This window comes from Nycticebus coucang, chromosome 6 (genome assembly GCF_027406575.1).
Source record: "Nycticebus coucang isolate mNycCou1 chromosome 6, mNycCou1.pri, whole genome shotgun sequence".
NCBI classification, from domain to species: domain Eukaryota; kingdom Metazoa; phylum Chordata; class Mammalia; order Primates; family Lorisidae; genus Nycticebus; species Nycticebus coucang.
Genome location: NC_069785.1, coordinates 85,393,828 through 85,416,074, shown reverse-complemented (window position 1 = coordinate 85,416,074; position 22,247 = coordinate 85,393,828). Strand labels below are relative to the sequence as shown.

The following is a 22,247-nucleotide window of genomic DNA, read 5'->3' as shown; positions in this document are numbered from 1 at the left end:
AGATGGCAAAGAAGAACAAAGGGAATAGGGTACTAATCACTGACGAATTCAAGGTCACCCTGCGAGAAAGTGGGAAAAAACCCGGGTTTGAACTTACTTTTTTCTCCCAAACCGCGCGCCGCACCACACCACGTGCTCCGACCGCCGCCGCTGGAGGGAAAGACCCAGACGCTGACTCAGCACGTCCCCGGACTCGGCTGGGGGCCAACAGCCTCAGCCGACCAATCCGGGGGCGCGTTCCTTCCAGGGCCAAATCTCGCGAAATCCAGCGGGAGCGCCCACCCAACCCAGAAGGGGTTTGGTTTCAAGGACCAGGAAGAGGGAACTGGAAGGGGGAAGGCAAGGGGAGGGGCGGGGTGGCGTCTGCGGGGACACCAGTCAATAAGGGTGTGGGCAATGGAGGTCGAGGATGGGGAGATGGGTGTGGGGGGTGAGGTTTGGGCTGGAGGTTGGGGGAAAGGTGAACAGGGGTCTTGGGGGGGATGGGATGGGGAGGAGAGGCCAGGACCGCCGCAGGGCTTGTGTTTCTGGATTCCGCCATCCCTCTGTGGGATGTGGGGCCTCCAGGCCTGGGCTAGGATCCCAGCCCATCCAACCTCCCTAGTCCAGAAAAACGCCCCTTCCCTGGGCCCGTAGGTCCAAAGCCACCTTACCCTCGGATGTAACCGCCAGAGCTGGCGAGACCCGGCCAGCGATTCTGCTAACAGGCCCTCTCCCTGGAGCGCGCTTTTCTACGTCTCCCCCCCAGATTTGGTTTTCCAGACCTTTCCCAGAAGCCTTCCCCGCGCACCTCTCCCCCCTCCCGTCGTGTGTGTGCTGCTCCCCTCCCCCACGCCTCCCAAGGTCTTCAGCCTGAAGTTTTTCCGAAATTCAGGGCTTCCCCTCTTTGTCATCAACAGATACCTTGCACAAGTCCCGCCTGGGAGCAGGTCTGGGAAGTCCGGCCTGTCGGGCGGCGCAGGGCACGGCCTAGTTCGGGTGCTCCACTGGGGCTGCGCCCTGAAACCGGCCCCGAGCTTGCGTCCCCGGCCGGCAGGGGGCACTGAGCATCAGCTGGGACCGTTGCAAGCCCCGCGTTTCAGCATCCCATTTCCTCCCTGCTTCTCCAGGGCAGTGATTTTCAACCGGTGTGCCGTGCCAGACTTTTAGGTGTGCTCCGAAAATTTTTAAACACCATGAATTAAATTATTTTTGAAGAAATTCAAAGCACAGTAAATATTTTTTACTCTTTTTGATTGACATAATTTAAGTGTGTCGCAGAAGTTTATAAATTCAAGGGTGCTTTTGGATTTAAACAAATTGAAAAACAGGGCTGTAGGAGGAAGACGTCAGGCTTCTGGAGAGATGAGGATCTTCCCTGGTGAAGGGAGGAAGGAGGCCCAGAGTGAAGAGGAGGCCTCATTCAAGGTCATTCACTGTGGGGGAGGGCAGGGATTTTTTTCATCCTTTTAATTTAGCGTTGTCAGTCAGGCCTGGGAAGTATCCAGCCACTTCAAACTGTTTTTCTGAAAGGGGTAGGTTATGGAGTGCGATCTGATACTTTGTCCCTGTCATCTAAATGATCCCAAATTTTCTACCATAAGCCATGGTGGCTAAAAGCAACGCAGGTCTGCCTTCCCACTGCCCCAGACATCCTCATGTCTGTGAACTAACAGAACTTCAGGTTCCCATGTGCACACATGAATGTATGAATGAACTAATGAATACATGGGCACAAACACATGAGTTCGCTGCATTGATTAGAACAGGGCTGATAAAAACCTCTGTTTTTTCACCTTGGAAATGGAGACTCTCCCCCTCTCCCTCCCACACTCCTCTCTCCTTGAGGCATTAATCAAGTAAATATTGCTCTTGAGTGGGCTGTGCATGTAACACGCAAGGTTTTAGCAATTTCTGGCTTAGGGTGAAAACAAAAATGAAACAAAATACCCTAAAACAAGAAGATCATTGTTTTAAAGTGGCAGTTGTAACTGATTCTCTGAGGAAAATACAGGCTGGTAGTAAAGTTACAAAGGTGCAGGGTGCATGAAACCCCTTTTCTGAGACCCAGGCATAGGAGCTTGAAGGAATTGAGCTCAGGGCATGCGGACATATTGCACAAATCTTTTTTTTCCCTTTCTTTTCTTTCTTTCTTTTTTTTTTTAAAGACACAGTCTCACTTTGTCAGCTCTGGTAGAGTGCTGTGGTGTCATAGCTCACAGCAACCTCAAACTCGGGCTCAAGTGATTCTCTTGCTTCAGCTTCCTGAGTAGCCGGGTACCTACCACAGCATCCAACTATTTTTAGAGATGAGGTCTTGCTCTAGCTCAGGCTGGTGTGGAACTTGTGAACTCAGGCGATTGCCTCCTTGGCCTCCCGGAGAGCTGGGATTACAGGCATGAGCCAGTGCACCTGGCCTGTTGCACAAATCTTGATGCAGTAAAATGCTGGCCTGGCAGAGAGGGGGCTGATGAGAAGGCAGCAGATGGAGGGGATCCTGTGGGATTGGAAAAGGAGATGTGTTGGAGTATTATGCATTGTTATTTTTACCGTCTGCTGTTGTTCCATGCAGTCCACAAGTGGCGAACGAGCTGGAGGGGAGCATAGGTGGAGGAGGGAAGGGAAGTGAGTGACCACAGCCTGGACCGGGCTAGTAGGACAAAGTGAGGTCACGGAGGTCCACGGAGGAGGACAGATGGGGAGGAGTCATGGCTTGGGCAAACTGCAGGGCATGAGGGAAAGAAGTGAGTGGAGGATGACTGCATGGTATTTGGATTGATCCTTTCTTTTATGGCTATGGGTTTGTGAAAGCTAGATCCCAGGATGAACTCACTTTTTGTCAGTCCCAAATTAGAGCCTCGAGCGCAGGAGTAGGGGAGGGAAGCTTGTGCTGACATGTCTGAGATAAAGACTGTGTCAAGGATTTTTAAAAATAACTCTGCCAGAGATTAAGACTGCAGCAGTTCAGATAAGATGTTCTCAAAAGTCTCCTGCCCCCAAACAGCATCTCCACTAACGAAGTGATGCCATCTCTTACTTTTGGGTTGCAAAATCAGTGAACTCAGCAGGGTATGTAAATTTCTCCTTTTGCCAATAAGAGCATCCTTTTATCCTTCTGCCTTCATGTACATATATGGCTTGTCATAGCTGTGCATCTTGGGATATGATCTTCTTTGCTAACTCCCAAATAAATTGAACATATTTAGGAATATTTTTTCTGTGATTGTTTTTTGGTTGACAGAGGAGCACTGTGAGGGCAAACATAAAGTGAATTGCTATGCTCCTTGTACTTTTTGGAATAAGACATACAAAGTACACTAAACTGCAATGTTTAATTTTTCCCTGGCTTTATTTAAGTATAATTGACAAAGAAAAATTGTATATATTCAAGGTATACAGAGTGATGATTTGACACACATATACATTGTTTGATGATTACCATCATCAAATAGTTAATACATCCTTCAACATACATAGTTAGCATTGTGTGTGTGGGTGATGAGGACCCTTAAGATCTGCACTCTTAGTAAATTTATTTTCTTTCTTTTTTTTTTTTTTTTTATATAGACAGAGTCTCACTTTATTGCCCTTAGTAGAGTGGCGTGGTGTCACAGCTCACAGCAACCTCCAACTCCTGGGCTAGGCAATTCTCTTGCCTCAGCCTCCCAAGTAGCTGGGACTATAGGCACCCGCCACAACCCCCGGCTATTTTTTGTTGCAGTTTGGTGGGGGCCAGGTTTGAACCCGCCTCCCTTGGTATATGGGGCCGGCACCCTACTTACTGAGCCACAGGCACCACCCTACGCTTAGTAAATTTTAAGAAAATAAATCCTTATTAACGATAGTCATTATGTTGTACATTAGCTCTCTAGGACTTATATCATCTCTTTTTATTGTTTGGGATTCATGGAGGGTACAAAAAATTAGGTTACACTGATTGCATTTGTAGGTAAAGTCCCTGTTATGATTGTGTCCCACTTCCATTATCATTTTATATAGCTAAAATTTTGTACCCTTTGCCAACATCTCTCCATCACCCCTACCCTAGCTCCTGGCAATGACCATTCTCCTTTCTGCTTGTATGAGGTCCTTTTATGGCAATGGGTGTGTGGAAATGCAGATCCTAGGATGAGCTCACATTTTGTCAGACTCAAAACAAATTGGAGCTGGGAGCGCAAGAAGTGCCAGTGTTTTAGATTCCATGTATTAGATCATACAGCATTTGTCTTTCTGTGTCTGGCTTACGTCACTTAGCACAATTTTCTCCAGGTTCATCCATGTTGTTGAAAATGGCACAATTTCCTTCTTTTCTATGACTGATGATGTCTGTCTACGACATTTGGAGGTAAAATGTCACATGATTATCAGATGATTATCTAAGGCAATTCTAGTCATGTGAAATTGTGAATAAGTATAACGTTCATTCATCCATAGCTTCAAGTTCTTTTCAATCTTACCTGGGGCTCTGCTAGGCCTGGAATGTAGAGTCAAAATCACAAGGGCCACACTACCCTGGGATATATGTCACTCGTCTTTGTGAACATCTTAGATAAGGGGGTGAAGATGTCTAGAAGTTGGTCACTAAAGTGAAAACATTGTTCATCAGTTTATCATAAAATACTTATGTTTGTTTATTTGTTTGTTTGAGGCTGAGTCTCACTCTGCCACCCCAGAATTTTGAGTCATCATACTTCATAGCAACCTCAAGCTCTTAAGTATAAGTGACCTTCTTGCCTCAGCCTCCCAAGTAGCTGGGATGACAGGCACCTGCCACAGTGCCCGGCTATTTTTCTATTTTTAGTAGAGGTGGGGTCTTGCTCTTGGTCAGGCTGGTCTCCAACTTCTGAGCTCAAGCAATCTACCCACCTCAGCCTCCCAGAGTGCTATGATTATATGTGTGAGCCATTGTGCCTGGCGATACAATAATGTTCTGTTCTCTTGAACTTTTTTTTTTTAGAGATAGAGTTTCACTTTGTCACCCTCGGTAGAATGCTGTGCTGTCACAGCTCACAGCAACCTCCAACTCCTGGGCTTAAGTCAATCTCTTACCTCAGGCTCCGGAGTAGCTGGGACTATAGGCGCCTGCCACAACGCCCGGCTATTTTTTGCAGTTTGGCCAGGACCAGGTTTGAACCCACCACCCTCGGTATATGGGGCCAGAGCCCTACCTACTGAGTCACAGGTAGTGCCCTCTCTTGAATCTTTTCTATCATGTTTGCTGGACTGCCACAACAAAATATCACACGTTGGATGGCTTAAACAACAGAAGTTGTTTCTCACAGTCCTGACAGATACCGCAAGGGAGCTGGTATCATTCTGGAGGTTTTTCTCTTGACTTACAGGCGGGTGCCATCTAGCAGTATCCTCACATGACCTCTGTGCACATGTATGGAGAGGGAGCAAATTCTCCTGTTCTCTCTGTTTATTATTATTATTTTTTTAGGCAGAGTCTCCTCTGCCACCCTGAGTAGAGTGCTGTGGTGTCATAGCTCACAGCAACCCCAAACTCTTGAGCTTGAGCAATCCTCTTGCCTCAGCCTCCCAAGTAGCTGGAACTATAAGTGGGCAAACCACCATTCCCAGATAAATTAACCACATCTGGCTAATTTTTTTTTTATTTTTTGTAAATGCAGGTTCTCACTCTTGCTCAGGCTGGTCTTGAACTCCTGAGCTTGAGAAATCCACCTGCCTTGGCCTCCCAAAGTGCTGGGATTACAGGCGTAAGCCACTGTGCCTCATCTGGTGTCTCTTGGTATAAGGAGACTGATCTTCAATCTGATCAGGACTCCACCCTTATGACTTCAGTTAACCTTAGTTATAATACCTCCTTAGAGGCCTCATTTCCAATTATAGTCACACTTGGGATTTGGGCTTCAACATAGGAATTTGAGGGAACCCTTCCCTCAACATTCAGTCTATATAAAGTGTATATATTATTTTATCAGAAATGAAAATACTGGTATCTTTATTTTGGAAAAGTGAGAATTAACCTTCACTGAATTAGAGGGATGACAAGAGACACTTCAAAAACCTTCAGTGCAGTCCCAGCCACTCAGGAGACTGAGGCAGGGGGATTACTTGAGCCCAGGAGATTTTTTTTTTTTTTTTGAGACAGTCTCACTATGTCACCTTTGGTAGAGTGCTGTGGCGTCACAGCTCACAGCAACTTTAAACTCTCGGGCCCGAGCGATTCTCTTGTCTCAGCCTCCCAACTGGCTGGGACTACATGCGCCTGCCACAACACCTGGCCATTTTGTTGTTGTTGTTGTTGCAGTTGTCATTGTTATTTCAGCAGGCCCAGGCCGAGTTCGAACCTGCCACCCTTGGTGCATGTGGCCGGCGCCGTAACCGCTGTGCTACAGGCACCGAGCCAAGCCCGTGGGATTTTGAAGTAGCTATGAGCTAGGTTGAGGCCATGGCATGCTAGCCTAGGCAACAAAGCTAGACTATGGGCTCGGCGCCTGTACTAAGTGGGTAAGGCGCCAGCCACATACACCAAGGAAGGTGTGTTCGAACCCAGGCCTGCTAAACAACAATGACAACCAGGCATCGTGGCAGGTGCCAGTAGTCCTAGCTACTTGGAAGGCTGAGGCAAGAGAATCATGTAAGCCCAAGAGTTGGAGGTCGCTGTGAGCTGTGACGCCACCACACTCTACTGAGGGTGACATAGTGAGACTCTGTCTCCAAAAAACAAAACAAACAAACAAAAAAAAACACAAAACAAGACTCTGTCTTGAAAAAAAGAAAAGCTGTCAATGAGAGAAGAAGGAGAGGGGGATGCATTTTAAAATGTTGAACTGAGAGAGGGTGAGCCAACTCCTGCAGGGATGAGGTAGAGAAGTTAGAGGGCAATTTTTTTTTTTTTTTTTTTTTTTTGTAGAGACAGAGTCTCACTTTATGGCCCTCAGTAGAGTGCCATGGCATCACACGGCTCACAGCAACCTCTAACTCTTGGGCTTACGCAATTCTCTTGCCTCAGCTTCCCAAGCAGCTGGGACTACAGGTGCCCGCCACAACGCCTGGCTATTTTTTTGTTGCAGTTTGGCTGGGGCTGGGTTTGAACCCACCACCCTCGGCATATGGGGCCAGCGCCCTACTCACTGAGCCACAGGCGCCACCCAGAGAGCAATTTTTTTTAGAGACAGAGTCTCACTTTATTGCTCTCAGTAGAGTGCTGTGGCGTTGCAGCTTACAACAACCTCCAACTCCTGGGCTTAGGCGATTCTCTTGCCTCAGCCTCCTGAGTAGCTGGGACTACAGGCGCCACAACACCCAGCTATTTTTTGTTGCAGTTTGGCAGGGGCTGGGTTTGAACCCACCACCCTCAGTATATGGGGTCGGAGCCCTACCCACTGAGTCACAGGCGGTGCCCTCTCTTGAATTTTTTCTATCATGTTTGCTGGGCTGCCACAACAAAATATCGCACACTGGATGGCTTAAACAACAGAAGTTGTTTCTCACAGTCCTGACAGATACCGCAAGGGAGCTGGTATCATTCTGGAGGTTTTTCTCTTGACTTACAGGCGGCTGCCATCTAGCGGTATCCTCACATGACCTCTTTGTGCACATGTATGGAGAGGGAGCAAATTCTCCAGTTCTCTCTGTTTATTATTATTATTTTTTTAGACAGAGTCTCCTCTGCCACCCTGAGTAGAGTGCTGTGGTGTCATAGCTCACAGCAACCTCAAACTCTTGAGCTTGAGCAATCCTCTTGCCTCAGCCTCCCAAATAGCTGGAACTATAAGTGGGCAAACCACCATTCCTAGATAAATTAACCATATCTGGCTATTTTTTTTTTATTTTTTGTAAATGCAGGCTCTCACTCTTGCTCAGGCTGGTCTTGAACTCCTGAGCTTGAGAAATCCACCTGCCTTGGCCTCCCAAGGTGCTGGGATTACAGGTGTAAGCCACTGTGCCTCATCTGGTGTCTCTTGGTATAAGGAGACTGATCCTCAATCTGATCAGGACTCCATCCTTATGACTTCAGTTAACCTTAGTTATAATACTTCCTTAGAGGCCTCATTTCCAATTATAGTCACACTTGGGATTTGGGCTTCAACATAGGAATTTGAGGGAACCCTTCCCTCAACATTCAGTCTATATAAAGTATATTATTTTATCAGAAATGAAAATACTGGTATCTTCATTTTGGAAAAGTGAGAATTAACCTTCACTGAATTAGAGTGATGATAAGAGACACTTCAAAAACCTCCAGTGCAGTCCTACCCACTCAGGAGACTGAGGCAGGGGGATTACTTGAGCCCAGGAGATTTTTTTTCTTTTTTTTGAGACAGTCTCACTATGTCACCTTTGGTAGAGTGCCGCAGCATCACAGCTCACTGCAACCTCAAACTCTTGAGCTTAAGTGATTCTCTTGCCTCAGCCTCCCAAGTGGCTGGGACTACAGACACCTGCCACAACGCTTGGCTATTTTTTTGTTGCAATTGTTTAGCTGGGCCGGGCCAGGTTTGAACCCGGCACCCTCAGTATATGTGGCTGGCACCATATCCACTGTGCTACAGGTGCCGAGCCTGTAGTCTCTCTTTTTTTTTTTTTTTTTTTTTTTGTAGAGACAGGGTTTCACTTCATTGCCCTCGGTAGAGTGCCGTGGCATCACACAGCTCACAGCAACCTCCAACTCCTGGGCTTAAGCGATTCTCCTGTCTCAGCCTCCCGAGCAGCTGGGACTACAGGCGCCCGCCACAATGCCCGGCTATTTTTTTGTTGCAGTTTGGCCTGGGCTGGGTTTGAACCCATCACCCTCGGTATATGGGGCCGGCGCCCTGCTCACTGAGCCACAGGCGCCGCCCTGTAGTCTCTCTTTTATAAACCTGTGTTGTCTAGAATAAATAGTCTTTTTTTTTTTTTTTTGTGGTTTTTTGGCCGGGGCTGGGTTTGAACCTGCAACCTCTGGCATATGGACTGGCGCCCTACTCCTTGAGCCACAGGCGCCGCCCAGTCTTTTTTTTTTTTTTTGAGCCTTTTTTTTTTTGCAGTTTTTGGCCAGGGCTAGGCTTGAACCCACCACCTCTGGCTTATGGGGCCGGTGCCCTACTCCTTTGAGCCACAGGCGCCACCCTAGAATAAATGGTCTTGACTTGTTAGACCATTCTGAATTCATGGAATTCTGATCCTGACTCGTCAGGAGAGGAGCCTGGCATGAGAAGCATGACCAGGAATCAGAATGTCCTCAGTGTGATCACTGACACATGCTCCCTGGTCACCTACCATGTAGGGAGCAAGGGGAGCCTCCCCACACTGTACATAGAACTCAGAGAGCCCACCCAAGCAAAGAAGAGAGGGTAATGACCAGAAGAACCCAAAAGGCCTGGGAGGGATGAGTTGGGTCTCCAGGTGGGAGGCGGTCAGGGAGGGGCTGGACTGTCAAAGTCTGAGCTGAGTCTGCTGTCTGTAGACTGGAAAAGTGACATGACCTCCTGATGTTGGTTCCCTCTTCAATAGACGAGGGGAGATTGCACCTTGAGCATCGGGATGCTTTGGGATTACTATGAATGTGCTCTTGAGGTGGTGCATGTAAGCTCTCAGCAAAGGGTTGGCATATGTATGAATCAGGTCTCAGAAGCAGCCATTGTGCTTGAGCCAATGACACACACAGGATGGCAGGGGTCATCACAGCACCAGGGGTCAGCTTGGCCCTGACCTTCAGCTCAGCACAGGGGATACTGCAGAGTATGGGGCCCTCTGAGAATGAGACCTTCTTCCTTAGACTCACCTGTTCTGTCCTCTCTTGCAGGCTCTGTGGCCTCCTCTGAGCTGACTCAGGTACCTGCAGTGTCTGTGGCTTTGGGACAGACGGCCAGGATCACCTGCTAGGAAGACAGCATAGAAATCTTTGATGTAAACTGGTACCAGCAGAAGCCAGGCCAGGCCCCAACGCTTGTCATCTATTATGACAATTTCCGGCCCTCAGGGATCCCTGAGAGATTCTCTGTCTCCAAGTCAGGGAATACGGCCACCCTGACCATCAGTGGGGCCCAGGCTGGGAACAAGGCTGACTATTACTGTGAAAGCAGTGGTACTTATCTCACAGTGACACAGGCAGATGGGGAAGTGAGATACAAATCCCTTTACAGTTGGTGTCACCCTCTCGCTCCAGGACTATGGACAGAGTCACAAGCAGAACTGGACCTGGTCACCTGGATCTAATACCTCCAGGCTGCCCGTCCCTCCAGCCCTCCTAGCAGACTCTCCAGAGGGTGGTCAGGGGTGGATTTGGGGCTGGTAGAAGTAGGCTTTCCTGGTGTTATCTGGTCCAGGTTGTGACTTAGCTTTAGATGGCTTGAATTGAAGGCCATTCAGAGGGAGCTACCCGGTGATTGTCAAAGTCCCTGGATGTCCTTGTGTGTGGTAACTGAACCCAAGCCAGTGCCTCTGCTATGGCCCGTATGTGTATAACCGGAATTGTTCCTATGAAGTGCTCATGTTTAACTGAAACCCTCAAGCCCAGGTCTCATGGCTCCTGATGTTCTGATCTGGGAAGACCATAATAGTGGGCACTGTGGTATCCACCGAAATACCCTTTTCAGGACTTACCCACTCACCCATCCACACAATGGCCTGGGAACCCCTGGCATCTCACAGCTGTTCCCCCACTAGAGAATGCTTTTGGGTGCAGAGGACCCAACCTGCCCCTTTCAGAGTGTGGTTCAGGAGCAATGAATACCTAATGCCTTCAGCCCAAAGTCATGTCTTTTTTTTTTTAATTGGGGATTCATTGACAGTACAAGAAACCAGGTTACACTGACTGCATTTGTTAGATAATGTTCCTCTTATAATTGTGTCTTGCCCCCAAGAGGTGTGTCACACACCGAGACCCCACCCTCTTCCCTCCTTCCCTCTCTCTGAAAAATATGGAACGCTTCACAAATTTGCATGTCTTCCTTGCACAGGGGCCATGCTAATCTTCTCTGTATCATTCCAATTTTATTTTATTTTATTTTATTTTATTTTATTTTATTTTATTTTATTTTATTTTTTTGGCTGGGGCTGGGTTTGAACCCACCACCTCTGGCATATGGAACGGGCGCCCTACTACTTGAGCCACAGACGCCACCCTCATTCCAATTTTAGTGTATGTGCCGCTGAAGCGAGCACTCAAAGTCATGTCTTAATTTAGGATGAACAGATGCGCAGTTAGACAGAAGGAAGAACTTCTAGTTTGCTGTAGCCTAGTAGGGTGATTAATTTAATACTGAATAATTTATTGTATACTTCAAAATAGTGAGGAATATTTGAAATATTCCCAGCACAGAGAGATGATACATGTTTGAGGTGACAAATATTCTACACTTGAACTTAGCCAAAAGGCCAAGAAGTGTTGTGACAAATATTGTAAATAATCTGACTTTATCACTATAAAGTGCAAGCATTTATCAAAATATCACAAATATCCAAGAAATATGTACAAGTATTACGTGCCAAAACTTTTTCTTTTTTTGAGACAGAACCTCAAGCTGTCGCCCTGGGTAGAGTGCTTGTGACATCACAGCTCATAGCAACCTCCAACTCCTGGGCTCAAGAGATTCTCCTGCCTCCGCCTCCCAAGTAGCTGGGACTACAGGCACCCGCCACAGTGCCTGGCTATGTTTTGGTTGCAGCCATCATTGTTGGTTGGCGGGCCCAGGCTGGATTCAAAACCACCAGCTCAGGTGTATGTGACTGGTGTCTTAGCCGCTTGAGCCACAGACGCCAAGCCCCAAAACATTCTTTAAAAAGCAAAAATGTGTTATAACTGCATTATAGCTTTCATATGAAAGCCATAAATTAGTTTCATAGGGGAGGGAGGGGGGAGGATGAGCAGAGGGAGGGTGATTGGTGGGATTACACCTGCGGTGCGTCTTACAAGGGTACATGTGAAACTTAGTAAATGTAGAATATAAATGTCTTAACACAATAACTAAGAACATGCCAGGAAGAAGAACATGCCATTTTCATAACCAGTGTGATGAAAATGTGTCAAACGGTCTATAAAACCAGTGTATGGTGCCCCATGATCGCATTAATGTACACAGCTATGATTTAATAATAATTAAAAAAAAAAGCAAAACAATGGCTGGGCATGGTGGCTCATACTTGCAGTCCTAGCACTCTGGGAGCTGAGGCAGGTGGATCACTTGAGTTAAGGAGTTTAAGACCAGTCAGAGCAAGAGCAAGCAGAGCAGAGTTTCTACTAAAAATAGAAAAAAGGAAAAATTAGCCAGGCACTTTGGTGCATGCCTGAAATCCCAGATACTTGGGATGCGAAGGCAGGAGTATTGCTTTAGCCCAGGAGTTTGAGGTTGCTGTGAGCTAGGCTGATGCCACAGGACTCTCCCCCAGGCTGAGCGAGACTCTGTCTCAAAAATTAGAAAAAAAAGGGTGGCGCCAGTGGCTCAAAGGGGTAGGACGCCAGCCCCATATGCCGAAGGTGGCGGGTTCAAACCCAGCCCCGGACAGAAACTGCAAAAAAAAAAAATAAATAAATAAATAAAAATTAGAAAAAAAAAAAAAAAACAACCCAAAACCTGGCCCGGCTCCCATAACTCAGTGGTTAGGGCGCCAGCCGCATGCACTGGGGCCGGTGGGTTTGAACCCGGCCAGGGCCTGCCAAACAACAATGACAAAAGTAACAAAAAAAATAGCCAGGCATTGTGGCAGGTGCCTGTAGTCCCAGCTACTTGGGAGGCTGAGGCAAGAGAATCGCTTAAGCCCAAGAGTCTGAGGTTGCTGTGAGCTGTGATGTCAAGGCACTCTACCGAGGGTGACACAGTGGGACTCTGCCTCAAAAACAAAATAAACAACAACAAAAAAACCTTTCTTGCACATCCTGACAGGTTCTAGGCCCTCAATAAAGCTCAGTGAGCTGAGGACAAGGCTGTTAAGCACCAGACCCAGGGGCCTGGGGAGGACATGGAGGATGCAAGGACTTGTTAAAAGCAGAGGAGGAGAGATTTTTCCACTGTGGCTTGAACCAGAGCATCTGAAATTTCCTTGAGGATACAAATCCCCTGAAGGGTCTCTTGAAGTTGCAGAGGGAGCCTCAGGAGGTCTGGGGTCCCTGACTCCCAAGTCAGGGTGGTCCTGCTGGTCCTCCAGGTACCACAGTTTGTGTGGATGGGCCCCCCCTGAGGTAGGGCTAGGTGACCTTGTCCCCCCTATACTCCTGTGTGATGAGGAGATGAGATCAATCCCCTCCTGAGCTTCTGACTTGCATCCTGTCCCAGGATTCCCCACCACCTCCCCGGAACAGAACATCTCTGAAGTTCAAGAGTGAGGCTATGTGGCCTCCTCTTGTCCCTCCACGTGGCACAGTGAGGGCTTGGGAACATCAGTTCACTGAGGCCACTTAGGAGCCAAGGCTCAGTCCCTGCCTGTGGTCTGTGTGCTCAGAGACACTCTTAGTCTGCTCAGCAAAGGTAGCTATATATGATGGACAGCTGGCTCAGTGTCCACGTGGGGACAATTCAGGGGTGTCACCTCTAGCAACTTTCTTCTACTTTCTACTGGGACAGGTTCTCTCTCCACCTTTGGAGAACTTTCCTATTTCTTCCTCACCTAGAAACAGAGTGGGGAGAATTGAGGTGACCAAGTATGAGTAAACACAGGATGCAAGTAACTGCGGGGTTGGGCCAGCCCATGTTGGGCAAGGCTCTGACTGTAACTAGCATTTTTGAGCCCTGTGGGAGGCAGGTGTTTTTTTTTTTTTTTTGGTTTTTGGCCAGGGCTGGGTTTGAACCCGCCACCTCCAGCATATGGGACTGGCACCCTACTCCTTGAGCCACAGGCGCCGCCCAAGGGAGGCAGGTGTTTTAACCATCAAAGACGCCTTGCACCTTCTAATGAATCCCCTTCCTCTGCCCCACAGATTATCATGGCTCCCTGCCCCTCATCTCCCTCTTGGGAACCCTCCTCAGTTGTTAACAGCACAGTATTCTTCCTTGTTCTGAGTGAAAGGCCCTTTCTTAGGGAGGCCACCCAGGGCCTGAAGCTAAACCAGAGGCTCTTGCTGCCTATTCTCATAGGTCCCACCTTTTCCCTCTTTGCAATGTTTTGAACACACGCGACATCTCATTGAAAGCCTGCGTCCTAGTCAGCCTCAGCTGTGTGTGGCAAGGACCTTGTCTGAGCACTGCAGTGACAGCATGTTACAGAGCTCAGGGATGACTCACATTTGAACCTGCAGAATATGCTTGTGGAACAGGACTAGAATCCAGGCCCTGTGGGTCCCCTTCTGGGGGACATCCCACTCAGACCTGTCCGTGCAGCCACAATTTCTGCCATCTTCAAAAATGATGGAGGCTGGGTTGGCACTTGTAGCACAGAGGTAACAACGCTGGCCACATACACCGAGGGTGGTGGATTCAAACCCGGCCCGGGCCAGCTTAACAATGACAACTACAGCAAAAAAATAGCAGGGCGTTGTGGCGGGCACATGTAGTCCCAGCTACTTGGGAGAGTAAGGCTGAGGCAAGAGAATCACTTAAGCCCAAGAGTTTGAGGTTGCTGTGAACTGTGACGCCACGGCACTCTACCCAGGGTGACTTAGTGAGACTCTGTCTCAAAAAATAAAATTAAATTAAATTAAATACATAAAAACAATTAAATCATATCATGACTTTGTAGTGAAGTAGCAGCTCTCTTGTGCTGCACAGTCTATTCAAAATATAATTTCAGGCTGTGCATCGTGGCTCATACCTGTAATCCCAGCACTCTGGGAGGCCAGGGTGGGTGGTTTGCTTGAGCTCAGGAGTTTGAGACCAGCCTGAGGAAGAGTGAGATCCAGTCTCTACTAAAAATAGAAAAACTGGCCAGGCGTTGTGGTGGGTGCCCGCAGTCCTGGCTACTAGGGAGGCTGAGGCAAGAGGATCACGAGAGCCCAAGAGTCTGAGGTTGCTGTGAGCTGTGATGATGCCTCCAGCACTCTACACAGAGCAACAGAGTGAGACCCTGTCTCAAAAATAATATTTTCATTGAACTGTTTAACATAGCCTTCATGGCATTTTCTTTTCTTTCTTTTTTTTTTGTGTGTGTGTTTTTTTTTTGGCTGGGGCTAGGTTGGAACCTGCCACCTCCTGCATATGGGACCGGCGCCCTACTCATTGAGCCACAGGCGCCGCCCATGGCATTTTCTTAGTTACTGTGTTCAGACATTTATATTCTGAACCAGCACATTACATCCCATGATTGCATTATGATTTAATTAAAAAAATTTAAAAAATAATGGAATTAACTTTCACAATATATTTGTTTAACTGAGTTTATCCATGTCGAAAATACCATCATTTCCATATGTAATCAACTTAAAATATTCAAATATTTTATTTCACTTGGGTAGTAACTCTTTGAAATCTTGTTTAGATAGCACCCCTGGCCCATCTTGACTCAGACTGCCCACCTTCCAAGGTGTGGGCAACCTCCTGTCACTAAGACTGACATATTGGACAGATGAGTCCGGGGGGGTGAGGTTCCACTTGGGTCACTGCCCTGCAGTATGTATTGGCAGCTACCCGGGTGCTGGAGAGTCCCCAAGTCCAGAGGGCTCCCACGGAGGAATGGCACTAAAAAAGGAGGGAATTCTAACTATGTGCATCAGTGGCATGAATATAACTTTAATTTTAAAGAAGAAACTGAGCCAGCATAGGCATTTTAATCATTGTTCAGTGTAATAAATGACAATTGTCCCTGTGATTTTTGTTCCAGGCACCCCTATTAGGAGGAAGATTCTTTCTATCAACCCAATAACAAGTAAGAAAGTTTAATCTATACACAGATCTAGAGGAAAGGGGGCTGATCATGAGGAATGTTTTGTTGAACCTTAATGTAGTGCTGTTCTTTTTCCCCCCCCAAGCTATGAGTGCTGTGGCATCACAGCTCACAGCAACCTCAAACTCTGAGGTTCAAGTGATCCTCCTGCCTTAGCCTCCCCATTAGCTGGGACTATAGGTGCCTACCACAATGCCCAGTTATTTTCTTCTATTTTTGGTAGAAATGTGGTGTCACTCTTGCTCAGGCTGTTCTAGGAGTCCTGACTTCAAGCAATCCACTCACTGAACCTCCTAGAGTGCTAGGATTACAGGTGTGAGCCACTGTCCTCGGCCAAAGTATTGCTGTTCTTCACAAAGGAACATTGTTTTCTAACCCACAAGCACTGATCACTTTTATGAAGGTCTCTTCTCCCAGGTTGGTCCTAATGATTAGCACTTGATGCCGTATCAGGATCCATGAGAAAAAGTGCCAGACCAGCCTGCATATGTGGCCAGCAGGTGTCCAGGTGAGACCCTGTGAGGCATGAGGGAAGGAGGGGACACAGTGGGGCTTCCGTCTGGGCATGTCACCCCCACGGGGCTGCACATGTACTGCTATTTATAGGGGACCAGCAGTGACAGGAGGATTGGCTTCAGCAAATCTACAGCAGTACTAGGTTCGAAAGCCAAGCCATCTGTTAAGGTGAATAAGTGAAATATACTCTCTTGACAATCATGTTTATTATGCTTAAAAGGCTTCAGTATCCAGTGGGAAGTCATCTAAACTCAACAGCCGTGACCATGACATGTAATGAATGGAATTCTGATTATAAATTCTCAGGACAGGAGCTGGGGCACAAGGATCACGACCAAGCATCCGAATGTTCCCAGTGTTGGCTGACACAAGCTCCTAGGTCGCCTGCCATGGAGGAGGGAAGGAGCAAGGGGGGCATTCCCACCTCTGTCCACAGCACTTGGGAAGGATCACCCACTTAACTAAAGAAGACTGGGTGGTGACAAGGGGGACAGGTGGCCAGGGAGGAGGGGGAGGGAAGAGTTGGGCTCAGGGTGGGAAGAAGGGGATGGAGGGGCTAGAGGGTCAAGCTCTGAGCTGAGTGTCCCAGATGGAATCTTGACTCCACACCCTGCCATCTGGGACTTTGGGAAAATCATGTCACCTCCTGATGTTAGTTCCCTTTGTAGTAGACTGCAGGAGAGCTCAGAGTGCTCTAGGGTTATTAAGAATGTCTGCTGGAGGACGGTGCCTATGGCTCAAAGGAGTAGGGCGCGGGCCCCATATGCCAGAGGTGGCAGGTTCAAACCCAGCCCTGGCCAAAAACTGCAAAAAAAAAAAAAAAGTTGCTGTAAGAATGTCTGCTGGAGACAAAATGTCTACAGCACTGTCTGACAGGTCTGGCACATAATAGGGCTGCCAAGAAGTCATGATGCCTGAGCTACTAACATAGGCAGGACGGCATTCCTCCTGTGGGCACCAGGGGGCACTGTGAGCCGTAGCTTGGGGTCCAGAAGGAGGCTAAGTCCCTGATAGTGCTCAGGTGCAGAAGGCATGACAAGGCTTCCGTTGCAGTCCCTCCTGGGGCTTGACATTCACCACCCTCCACTCCTGTCACCCGTAGGCTCTTCCTTTGAACTTGGGAAATTAGCAGTTTGAGGCCCTGACTCAAGGCTTAGGTAAGAGCTCAGATACTTTGGAGACTGGAGAAAGGATTTGCATGCTCTGCTCAGTGGGAGCCACCCAAACAAGTCACAAGAGGGAAGGAAGTAGATTTACATGAAGAGTTTCCCCCTCCAGTGATAAGGGAGTACAGGTGGCCCTTCCCCAGCTGCAGGCTCGGAAGCAGAGCTCTGGGGGTCTCACCATGGCCCAGACCCCTCTTCTGTTCCTCCTGCTCTCTCTCTTCACAGGTGCTGCCCCCAGGTTCAGCCCCCACAGCACCAGGGTCAGGCTGGCCCTGACCTTCAGCTTAGCACAGGGGATGCTGCAGGGTGTGGGGCCCTCTGAGAGTGAAATTCTCACCCTCAGACTCACCTGTCCTGTCCTCTCTTGCAGGCTCTGTGGCCTCCTCTGAGCTGACTCAGGTGCCTGCAATGTCAGTGGCCTTGGGACAGACGGTCAGGATCACCTGCCAGGGAGATCTCTTAAGTAGCTATTACCCAAGTTGGTACCAGCAGAAGCCAGGCCAGGCTCCTGTGCTGGTCATGTATGGTAACAACGAGAGGCCCTCAGGGATCCCTGACCGATTCTCCAGCTCTGATTCCAGGAACACGGCCACCCTGACCAGGCTGACGATGAGGCTGACTATTACTGCCTGGCATTGGATGAGGAAAATGACAAGTTCACAGTGACACAAGCAGATGGGGAAATGAGACAAAACCCACCTCCCTGTCAGCGTCACCCATCTCTAGCCCCCTAGAGGATTATGGACAAAGCCATGGCAGTTGTGGCCCAGGTCACTCAGACTCAGACTCAGGTTGCCCCACCCTGCAGCCCTCTATGCAGGCACTGCGGAGGGGGGGTAGGAGAGGACCTGGGGCTGGCAGGACCAGGCTGCCTGGTATTGTCTGCAGTAGAGTGTGACTTGCTGAAAAAATGAGTGTGACTACTTTTGAGTGGAAGTGAAGAGAGAAGGGGACCAAATGGTTATGAGGCCTGGACGCCCACATGTGGGGTGCTTGAGCCTAGTCCAGGGCCACTACTCATGCCCAAATATCCTGGAATATTCAGTGAACTGCCCAGGACCCTCCTCCCCCCCAACTAAAGCTGGGATCCTGAGCAGAGAGGACCAGTGCTCTGCCTACCCCAGATCTGCTCTTCAAGGTGAACCTGCCAACCCTCTGCTGCTGGGCATGCTGGGCACTCACTCATGGCTGCGCCCCCACTGGGCATTGCTTGGGCTGCAGAGAAGTGTCTGCACTCAGGTTATGCCCCTCTCAGACTGAGGGTCAGATCTAATAACTGCCCGAGACCACAATACCAAGGGCCTGTCTCAGCCTCCCAGCTGGGGCCTCAGTCGCAGCCATAATGCAGGTTTCCCAGTTGTACCTCCCACAACTCCTTCCAGAGAGAATAGCCCAAACCTTGCCGCATGTAGCTTCCCTCTGAGAGTCTGATTCCAGGGAACCCGAAGTACAAAACCATCTCCAGGGAAGAGTATGGAAGAAGGGAGAGCTGCTCAGAGACTAAACTCTGGAATCACAATTATTTCTAGTTACGGATGAGCACATGTGAGGAGGGAATTATTTGAGGCTGAGAAAAGAATCACCCAAATACATTTCAGGAAACATTTGCAGGGAGTACACGCACTCACACAATCTGGGTAGTACCTGTTTCCACAATTAGAGTATAAATGCACGTAATTGAGAGATTAACGAGTCAGAACGGCTTTGCCCTGGTACCTGGGAAAATCTAGCTGTAGAGTGAGATCTGCCCCTGTCCCCACTAGGACAGTGTTACAGCAATCTGAATAAGGGTCAAACTGTCTCCCAGGTTCTTTTCTGAATCCAAGAGTAAAACAAATATATACAGAGAAATACAAAAATGTCATGCACCCTACATGGAAAAGTTCAAAATGTCTGCATCCTGTCAAAATTCCTTCAAAAAAGCAGGAAAATTAGAAACACAGCAAGCAGAAAAGATGAGCCATCTGTCATGGTTCTGAAATTGCCAAGGTAATCAACTTTCTAGATGAGGATACCAGAGAAATGATTTAAATAGATCCCATTTCTTTTTTTTCTTTCTTTTTCTTTTTTTGTAGTTTTTTTTTTGGCCAGGCTGGGTTTGAACTCACCACCTCTGGTATATGGGGCTGGCGCCCTACTTACGGAGCCACAGGCACCGCCCCAAATAGATCCCGTTTCTTCTGGAGGGCACAGAATTGATTGGAAATGTTAAGTGGAGAAAATGAAGACATTTAGAAAAAAATCACCTAAATTGAATTTCTGGAATCAACCACCAAAATGTGTACGATAAGGAATACATTAAATGAGATTGATAGCCTAATAGATACTGCAAAAGGAAAAGTTAGTGCACCAAAGACAAAGCAATAGGAACTATTAATAATAAAACATGCCAAAAAATACTGAAAATAAAAAGAACAGAGCACCGGTGAATTATAGGACAAGTTCAAGCAGCCTAAAATGATGTAACAGGAGTCACCAGAGGAAAGAAGTTGGAGGGGGTAATTTAAAAGAAACTACTTAATGGACAGTAACTCAAATGATCCAAATGTGTCAAAAAGTATAAACCTCCATTTGAAGGCCAAGATACATTCAGAAGTATAAATAGATCAAAAAAAACAAATCAACATACATCATGATCAAATCACTAAAGAATAGTGATGAAGAGACACTTTTTTTTACAGACAGAATCTCACTATGTTGCCCTTGGTAGAGTGCCGTGATGTCACAGCTCACAGCAACCTCCAGCTCTTGGGCTTAGGCGATTCTCTTGCCTCAGCCTCCTGAGTAGCTGGGACTACAGGCACCTGCCACAACGCCTGGCTATTTTTTGTTGCAGTTATGGCTGGGGCTGGGTTTGAACCCACCACCCTCAGTATATGGAGCTGGCACCTTACCAACTGAGCCACAAGCACTGCCCAGAAGAGACACTCTTAAAACCAGACAGAGAGGGGCGGCACCTGTGGCTCAAGGAATAGGGCGCCAGTCCCATATGCCAGAGGTGGCAGGTTCAAACCTAGCCCCAGCCAAAAAACAAAAAAAAAAAAAAAAAAAAAAAAACAGACAGAGAGACTGGTATGGTGGCTCATGCCTTTAATCCAGGCACTTTGGGACTACAAGGTGGGAGGATCACTAAAGCCCTGAAGTCTGAGGTTGCAGTAAGCTTTGATCATCTCACTACCCTGCAGCCTGAAAGACAGGGTGAAATCCTGGCTCAGTTTGCAAACAAACAGAAACCAAAACAGAGCAGCCAGAGAGAAAATACATGTTAGATACAGGGCAATAACATGATGATAAGGGAAAACTCATTAGAAGCAATGCATCTTGTATTCTTTTCTCAGTAAAACATCTTTCAAAATAGATGACCACCCCTCCCAGTTTGAATACATAAACATTTACTAAACACAATGATAAAGGGCTCCCTTCATACAGAAAAAAAAAATATACAAGGGAGAAATATGAATCTACATATACATACAGGAATGCAAGGATAGTTTGGCATCTGGAAGCCAATTATTATTAAGAAATTATGTTAAGGCTCAGCACCTGTAGCACCGTGGTTACGGTGCCAGCCATATACACTGAGGCTGGTGGGTTCGAACTTGGCCTGGGCCAGCTACACAACAATGTTAAGTGAAACAAAAAATAGCCTGGCATTGTGGCGGGTGCTTGTAGTTCAGCTATGTGGGAGGCTGAGGCAAGAGAATTGCTTAAGCCCAAGAGTTTGAGGTTGCTGTGAGCTGTGATATCAGAGGACTCTACCAAGGGCAATATAGTGAGACTCTGTCTCAAAAAAAAAAAAAATTAATAGAAGACAAATCATATGAGCATCTTGAATCATTTCAAAGTCACTTAAAATGTTTTCAGAAGGTAGCACAGTGGTTATGGTGTCAGCCACATGCACTGAGGGTGGTGGGTTCAAACTCAGCCTGGGCCTACTAAACAACAATGACAACTGTGACAAAAAACATAGCCGGGTGTTGTGGTGGGTGCCTGTAATCCCAGCTACTTGGGAGGCTGAGGCAAGAGAATCACTTAAGCCCAAGAGTTTGAGGTTGCTGTGAGCTGTGATGTTACAGCTCTATTCAGGGTGACAGTTTGAGTCTCTGTCTCAAAAAAAAAAAAAAAAACTGTTTTCAAGAAATCAGATTTTTCTTCGTGTTGTTTTTAGTCTTCTGGGACACGATAAAAGGTAAGATTATAGGTGAGGTGCTGTTCATGAACGGAATCTGGATGTCCTATACTCAATTGTGAGGTTGCTTTTTGACAAATGTAAAGGATTGTAATCTTGTGTTTCCAAATGTTTTGCTCGTCAGAAGCCACTTTCTTGACAGACTCCATATACACAGAACTGAAAGGATTAGTGGGGTGTTGCAGGGATCAAGTGAGTCATAGAGTCATGGATGTGTTCAGAGAATGTGGAACACACTGGGATATTGTCCCCTCCTCAACACAGCATCAGTGTGGCCTGTGAAAATGCCCATACCTGGGCGGCGCCTGTGGCTCAGTCGGTAAGGCGCCGGCCCCACCTACCGAGGGTGGCGGGTTCAAACCTGGCCCCGGCTGAACTGCAACCAAAAATAGCTGGGCATGGTGGCGGGCTCCTGTCGTCCCAGCTACTGGGGAGGCTGAGGCAAGAGAATCGCTTAAGCCTAGGAGTTGGAAGTTGCTGTGAGCTGTGTGATGCCATGGCACTCTACCCGAAGGGCATAAAGTGACACTCTGTCTCTACAAAAAAAAAAAAAAAAGAAAATGCCCATACCTAAAACATTTTTTACACATCATTAAAAGGTCTGGCACCTGAATCAACCACAGAAGGTAAGATGA

The 22,247-nt window shown here is 47.6% G+C and overlaps 1 non-coding gene and 1 pseudogene across 1 annotated transcript; one reads left to right on the top strand and one right to left on the bottom strand.

Moving 5' to 3' along the window:
* Nucleotides 1-10,844: 10,844 nt before the first annotated feature.
* Nucleotides 10,845-10,947, bottom strand: LOC128589378 (U6 spliceosomal RNA). Its single transcript, XR_008380970.1, has one exon. It is a non-coding gene; the product is annotated as a U6 spliceosomal RNA (small nuclear RNA).
* Nucleotides 10,948-17,522: 6,575 nt separating this feature from the next.
* On the top strand, nt 17,523-18,157 carry LOC128588758 (immunoglobulin lambda variable 3-19-like; annotated as a pseudogene).
* The last annotated feature ends 4,090 nt before the right edge of the window (nt 18,158-22,247 follow it).